The sequence below is a fragment of the Lynx canadensis genome, chromosome F2, assembly GCF_007474595.2.
Source record: "Lynx canadensis isolate LIC74 chromosome F2, mLynCan4.pri.v2, whole genome shotgun sequence".
In the NCBI taxonomy this organism is placed as follows: domain Eukaryota; kingdom Metazoa; phylum Chordata; class Mammalia; order Carnivora; family Felidae; genus Lynx; species Lynx canadensis.
Genome location: NC_044320.2, coordinates 51623564 through 51632321, shown reverse-complemented (window position 1 = coordinate 51632321; position 8758 = coordinate 51623564).

Sequence of the window (8758 nt, the reverse complement as noted above, 5' to 3'; positions counted from 1 at the left end):
TCCTGCAATTGATGACATATTCTGTTCTTTAACACCGAGTAGTGTCAGAGAGCAGAATGAAAAATATTCACAAATCTCCCAAATCCCTGCACAATAGCAAATAATGCATAACAAATGTTAGTAAACAGGTAAGAAAGGAATACAGTAGATGTGTAAATTAAGTTCTAAATATATTAATTTTAAATACTGTAAATGGATAAAGTCTCTAATAAAAGACAAATCTCAGACTGAGGAAAAATTTTCTAAAAAGAAAGTATTTAAAAAAAAAGAGCTCCCCAAATGGATTGGAAATAATTTTCCAGGCAAATATTTGAAAGTATAAATAAGAGAATAAAAATTTAATTAAAATCAAAGAGTATTTTAAAACTTATAAAATGTAAAAGCCGCAAAAAAAAGAAAAAAAACTTTTTTTACTTCCAAGTATAACTTAAAAACCTTTTTAGAATCATAAAGAGTAATTTTTTTAAGAGAGAGAGAGAGAGAGTGAGGGCAAGCAGGGGAGAGAGGGGGGGGGAGAAAGAGATAGAGATTGAGAGACAGAGAGAGAGAGAGAGAAAGAGAGAGAGAGCGAATCCCAAGCAGGCTCCATACTCAGCACAGAGCCTGACTCAGGGCTCAATCCTTTGACCCTGGGATCATAACATGAGCCAAAATCAAGAGTAACACACGCAACTAACTGAGGCACTCAGGCACCCCACAAAGAACAATTTTTAAAACTTATAATTTGGTTATATTATCTCAATATATAGGTATTATCTATCAAGGTTTAATTTTTTTTAACAGTTATTCATTTTTGAGACAGAGAGAGACAGAGCATGAACGGGGGAGGGTCAGAGAGAGAGGGAGACACAGAATCTGAAACAGGCTCCAGGCTCTGAGCTGTCAGCACAGAGCCCAACGTGGGGCTGGAACTCACGGACCGCAAGATCATGACCTGAGCTGAAGTTGGAGGCTTAACCAAGTGAGCCACCCAGGCGCCCCTATCAAGGTTTAAATAAACATGTAAAAGAGGGTATAAATAATTGCAAAACCAATATTCAGTGAAACCAAATGCAAAATTATTGATAAATATGAAAGTTTTACGTTCATAAACCAATACGATCTCTGGTAGTCACAGTGTATTGCAACATGTTGCCCCGAGGTAGTCCACAAAAAAAGGCATTTATTCCATAAAAGTAATAGGTGGATTAAAAACAAATAAACAAAAGTACTTTGCTAAACTCTAACAAATCTAGCATGACAAATTAACTTCAATTTATAGTAATTTAAAATAAAATTTTCTGATGAAAGAAAAATATATTCTAATACAATATTAGAAAAATTGCATAAGGAAAAAAGGAGAATTTAAAAATATGGTCAACAATAATTTTAAAAATATACAATAATAGAATTGATAATTGAGACAAAATGTTTTAAAAAGTAAAATTAGAATGATTACTTAAAAAACAAAAAAAATATTGAATACCAAGTCTATTATACTAGATTTGAAAATCTGAATAAAATAGTTTTGAAAATGCAGTTTTTCATAAGTTGTCATGTTTATTTTGTATCATAAAATCTCCTCTATTATAAAATATTCATGAAAATGTCATAATTCAAACAAGAAGAGACAGTGAACTCCATAGGTCTCTCAAAATGGGAGAGATAAAAAATGAAATCTGACCAAATATCATACCCAGAAATTTCCTGGAGAATTCTGCCAAACCATTTCATAGAATGAATTATCCCCATGCTATGCTAATTATTTAGGTGCACAGAAAATGGTGAAAAACTCTTAGAGGGTACTTAGTGGTGAGTTCACATGGAGGACATGTCTGGACTATGAGTCCCTTGGGCACAGTCATACAGGTAAATTGTGTGTGTGTTCAGATGAATAATGCTAACATTGGATTTGTATCTTGCCACAGTAAGTGTTTTCTGGTATGTCCCATTACAGCGTTGCAGGTCCCAGGAAAGATCCTATTAGATGATTCCTTCTGATATTTTTGTGATAAATAGGTAGTAAATAAACCACTTCAGTGAAACTAACTGCTTCTAAGTGGAAATGTTATTGAAATTCACATCCACTTTCCCAAGGGCTGAATTATTTCTGAAATATTTAGTGGAATGTGAAAATAATTCACAGATATCCATCAAAACCAACAATGATTGCCAGACTCCAGGTGATCTATAGATTAAATAATAATCCCAGTCACAGATCTGGGAGTTCATGTGGAGGCTATTTCCAGACTCTGAACCTCTGAAAGCATATGCCCAGAGGTATAAATGAGATTGAATATATACAGCAATGTGAATGGGTTCAGAAGTAAACTATTACATTGATAAGCATACCTGTGAGTCAAACCCTAAAATGATACAGTTGGCACTAGCCACAAGTGGTTATTGAGCACTTGAAATGCAGGTAGTAGTCCACATTACCATGTCTAACAAATTTAAAACACACACCTAATTTTGTAGGCATACTAATAAATGAAGTAGGGAAGGAAAGAAGGAAGGAAGGAAGGGAAAGAGGGAGGGAGGGAGGGGCAGAGAAAGAATACTTCATTAATAACTTGTATATTGATTATATATTAAAATAATATTTTGGCTATATCAGGTTAAACAAAACACACTACTAAAATAAATTTTACCTGTTTATTATTTTACCTTTTAAATGGTGTTATTAGGCAAATTAAAATTGCACAAGTGACTCTCAGTATATTTCTATTGGACAGCAATGCATTAGAGGGATTTGTCTCTAAATCAGACATATTCTCAGGGTTTTTCAAATTTCTCTAGCTTCTCTGTCTCTTCATGCACATCTGGTCTGCATGCTATACATAGATTACCCTTTTAATTCCTTATTAATCCTTTGGTTTTCTGCTTTAAGTCTCAGGATGTAGGTTGTTGGCTAGGCCAATAAGTAAGTATGTGATTTGTTTTGATTCCAAATAACATTATGCATACATGTGCATTATGGCCTAGTGGCAAGACAGAAATCAAACAAAAATCGAATTTAAGACTATGGATCAGAAATAGCAAAAGCTGTTGTTTCAAATGTTTGAAATAAAATTCTAACAAGCACAACTGGGCCATATAACAAAAGATCTACAAATGTTTTCCATGAAAATGGCTACATACAAGAAAATCTATTACAATTATGAAGTCAATGGAAAAACTAAAAATTGACTATATAATTAGTCATGAGAAATACATAAAATTCAATATGTATTTTTCGATAAAGGTATTAAGATTATAAGTAGCAGTTTTCTTTTCTTAGATAATACATTTATCTCAATGTTTTTTACATAATTAAAATTAAAAACTACAGTCATTTTCATAATATCAAAAATGAGGAATAAATACCACCTTTCTCATTTAATACTTAGCATAATATTAGTTATGGTTGCCAGTTAAGTAAGTGAAGAGATATAAACCAGACAAAAATTAGATCCAAATAGAGAAAAAATATTATTTGTGGATAACATAATGAAGAAATACAACTGAGGTATTTTAAGGTAAATGAATATTCAATAGCAGTATATATGTTAAATACAGAAATATCAATAGCTGTCCTAAATTTTGACAATAACTGCTTTCACTCCTCAAGTAACAAAAAATATATATAGGAATGATTTTAGAAAAATTTTAAGAAACTTTGATGAAGAAACTAAAATTAAAAAGGAAAGAAAAGAGGAAAAACTGCCAAGAGCTGCATATAGGTCTTCAATAAATATTAAGTCATATCTACTTAGAATACATCTTATTCTAAAGATATAAATTATTTCCAAAATAATTTGTGTATTTATAAAAATCTAATAAAATATCCACTCATATTATTTTAAATGATATTAAAATTTCCCTGGCAGAGGACATGGAGGGAGGGATAGTGAAAATAAATATGGTATTGAAAAGAATTAAGCAAAGATTTTCTTTACTAGATTTCAAAACACAAAGCCACAATAGTTAATTCGGTCTGTCTGGTAGAGATTACTATTTTTCCTTCCAAAAATTATTCTCTGATTCTCCTTTACACCAAGAATTTTACTTAGGTACATGGTTGTTCAGTTTTTCTCTATGGCTAGACCTATATCTGTGACTAGATTCTGGTTGATGAATTTTAAGCAGAAGTGAATCGTAAGGTTGTGGGTTGTACGCTTAAAAGGCAGGAAGCTTGACAGCTCTTCTTTGAAATAGTTGTCTTAGACTTTCAGTATGAAGCTGTTTGCTTGGGATAGCAGAGCAACAAAATAATGAGATTGGGTGTCCAATATTATAGAGATGTCATATCAGCTCTGAGCTGCTTATGTAAGAACTATTATGCAAGTGAGCAGTAAATTTCCCTATTTTAAAAATCAGTATTATTTGGCGTTTGTAACATGATACAGTATCTTAATTAATGTCCTGTGACATTAAAAAATGAAATAGGTTAAGTCAAAAGTTAATACATGATAAAGACATAAGAGTGGGTAAGATGTTCATTATATGGAATGGTGTTTTTAAAATAAGGTATTAGGCAAAATAAGAAAGTTGAGTGTATGTAGTTTTCCTAAAACAACTAGATTTAAGTAATTAAATAATTAAACACAAAATATAAAACCAACAAGATAAAATATCGCAAAGATTCTTCAGCTATTGCGAGGATAGTTTTTCAAATTTTTTATTGTAAATACACAGAAAGATTTAATTATGAATATATATATATATGTCTTTGTAAAAATTAAAACTTGTTACGTAAAAAAATAATATACAAATTAAGGGAAGAAAACTACAAATGTCCCAGCAATCACTAATATTTTTGTATTTATAAAAATAGCTGTTTATTATACTGGAATTCACATAAAAGGAGTCAGAATCTCTTTATACTCCACTATACATATAGAAATTACAATTTATAGTAATTTCAAGGACATATTTTGACCATTTCTTTTGGAATAAGCAAATAGTTCACATTAAAGATCATATGAAAATATTTCATAAATAGTGAGGAGGATTATGGGTTTTATGATTATCTAGGCAATATGAAAATCATATATATGTCACTTTAAGTTAAAAAAAGATCATATTTCAAAAGAAGAAAGGTCTCAAATCAATGACCTCAGCTTTTAACTTAGGAATGAGAAACAGAAGAGCAACTTAAATCCAAACCAAGTAGAGAAAAAGCAACAATAAAATCAGAACAGAAATCAATAAACTAGAAAACAGAAATATAGAGAAAAATCAATGAAAAATACTTCACTTATGATCAATAAAATTGATAAACTCTAGCTAGATTTCTTAGGAAAAAATTAAACTACCAATACTAGGAATAAGAAAAGTGATATTATCACTAAATTGTACACCTGAAAATAATATTACACTGTATGTTAACTAACTGGAATTTAAATTAAAACTTGAAAAGTATATTAAAAAAGAGAAAGATGAAATTTGTGATGAATGTATTTACTGTCTTCATTATGGTGATGATTTTATGGGTGTATATATGTATGTCAAAACATATCAAATTGCATGTTTTTAATATATACAGCTTATTATGTCAGTTATACTATCAATAAAGCTCTTAAAACGAAACAAAAAAAATCATATAATGTTGGAAATAGAACTTGAAGATGGTTTTATTGTTTTTAGGAAAGAAAAAACAAAATGGTAAATGTGTGCACAGTTTATGTTTGCTCATAAAATATGTGATTTATTTGTTTACATAAATAAAATTGCCATTGTATATATTACATTTTACCATTTAACATTAAGTATTCCTCTGGATGTTTATAAATCTCCTGACGTATTAAAAAAGTCAATATGTATAGAATTTCATTATTTTCCCACCAGTGCATTATGGTTCTTCATATTTAAGCTAGGTGAGTAAAGATTGAAAACTAACTTTTTACCAACAGATTTATAGAATAGGTAAGTTTACTAACCTGCAAGACATTTTCTCTATTGATAATGTCTATTTGCTCAAAACTAGGATATAACTGAAATTGATACATTCTTAAGATGGATATTGAAATTACTATCCATATTATCAGTAGCAAACGTTGTTTTTGAGAGTAAGTGTCAATATTTTTCCAATAGACATAACACTAGGAAATGTCAAGTGTTTAACATGCTTCAAGGCCAATGTGTTAAAAAACTTATCTTACCATACTTAAAACTAACTGGGAGCAAATTTCATTGCTTTTTAAAGGGACATAAAAAGACAGAAAGATGATCAGGGATTTCTTTTCAATAGAACAGAGAGCTAATACAGACTACTGTAATTCAAGTTAGAGGTTCAAATATTAACATCTGTTCTTAAACCAATATCTACTCTGGTCCTGTTCAAGAAGTATTTGATGAATAAATAGAAGACTCAAGTGCAGGAGTGGGTCAGAGAGGAGCGAAGTGGGAGTAAGGTGGATTTTTTTTTCCTGATGTTTATGTATGTATTTTGAGAGAGAGCACGTGCAAGCGGGAGAGGGGCAGAGAAAGCAGGACAGAGAGAATCCAAAGCAGGCTCCGCTCTGTCAGCTCAGACCCCCATGCAGGACTCTCTCTCAGGGACCATGGGATCATGGCCTGATTCGCAATCAAGAGTCTGGTGCTTAACTGACTGAGCCACCCAGGTGCCCCAAGGTGGTTATTCTTTTAATGACCATGTAGAGATTCACTAAGAACTAGTGAATTTAAATTTGGCTCTATTTTTTTTTAAAGTTTTTATTTATTTTGAGAGAGAGAGAGAGAGAGAAAGAGAGAGAGAGAGCAAGTGAGCACACAAGTGGCAGGGGGGGTGGTGGACAGAGAGAGAGGGAGAGAGAATCTCAAGCAGGCTCCGGACTGTCAGTGAAGAGCTCAGTGCAGGTCTCAAACTCACAAACCAGGAGATTATGACCCCAGCGGAAATCAAGAGTCAGTTGCTTATCTGACTAGGCCACCCACATGCCCCCAGCTCTATTTTTAACATAATAGTAACACTAGTAACCAGCCAATATGTGCTATCTTTGCTTGTTTAGTGAGGAGGCGTGAAAGCTTTGTTGTAGAAACCAGTAGAACCTAACTGGTAATATTCTCCCAAATGGGCATTTGGATTAGTTAAAATTTGTGTCAGAACATCTCATCATTTACCTCCTGGGGGAAAACCTTTTGAGTTAAGACAAAATATAATTTTCCTTTAAATTAAATTTCAAACTCCATGGATTGCAAGGGAGATAATCCAAGGGCATAAGTAATTCAAGAAAATATAATGACTTGGTCCAAGATCTCTAAAAATTGCATATTTTTTGAAAAATTCTGAGCAACAAATAAGTCAAAGCCAGTGTTCACTAGCAAGGATTTTCTTGAATTGTCCTAGAGTTGGTTTCTTTGAACATAATTCTAATTAACAATATTTCTATCTGGATGTTAATGATGAATGAAAAAAATAGGCACATTATTTTTCTTGTTAGAAGTACATTATCTGATATTTTATTTTAGATAGTTATTTTTATCAATTACACTCTTCCAAAATCTGATGCAATTGTATTTACAAACTTAGAGAAATACTTATTAAATAATTTCTAAGGCCACCAAGAGTACATTATCCAAGTGAATGGGTAAGGTAGGATAAAATAATATAACTAAAAAATCATAAACAGCAATGAAAAAATAATGGCAAGCCTACTTTAGGATGCATTCCCCCCACTTATTTTCTTTTATGTAAAGTTTATAATAATTCATCAGTCTTTCTTTTTCATAATACAAATCTATCAGAAAAAAAAGATATTGTGCATTTAAAATAGTGCTGACTATACTGCAAATAATTCATGTATTTTTATTAACAAATTCTGCTGTGTAAGTAATTACTATATGTAGGTTTTTATCCATTAAAAAGAATACAATAGATGTCATATTTCATATCATTGATTCATCTAAGAATACATGGATTTTTATCGGCAACCCAATGTATGTTAGTAAAAATCACAGCACTCAATGTTGCAAAATCAAGATGGAAGGGAAGTCAATGGGAAAAAGAGAACTATGATTTACTCGTTGGATTAGGGTCAACACTTCCAGTACCGATTTTCTGGGCATATGCCATCAGATTATCAAAATCATCCACTTAAATTAGAGTGGAGAATAAATATCTATGATCACACAACTCATATGAAATAGAGCTGATATTCAAACCTACATTTATCAAATTTTATATTCTCTTTTTCTCAGTGACATAGTATATATATTAAGGACACACACACACACACACATATATATATATATATATATATATATATATATATATATATACTGTATATATATATAGTGCATATATATATATGTTATTTTTTAAATTCTGCACTATTAACCAAATTTATTTTATAGAAAATTGAGAGGTGTTCTATTTTGCAGTTTATTTGTTTTAATTTGTACATTCAGTGCTAGCTTTCAGTACTATATTTATTTGAAGATTTTATCAAAGACATTTTTAACCACTTGTCAATTTTATGAAAAATATTTTAGTTCAAAGTAAAATTACATGGACTTTAGTCTTCTTACCATGTGATGTTAAAAAACAAAGGCAACCAAAAAGTAATGAGTCATCTGCCTCAATAATGTACAACCCCCACATTTCTTTTATAGGATACTCCATAAATTTTATGTTGTTTGTGTTATTCTGAACTTCAAACCCAGGCACATCATGAATTGTCTTTCAAATATTAATAAACTTCTTTTATTTTTTTTGAGAAAGCCACGTAGATACCCAAAATTCACTGGATTGTTTTGAAAATACTTGAATTTTTGCAGATCTCTTTAGAGAATTAAT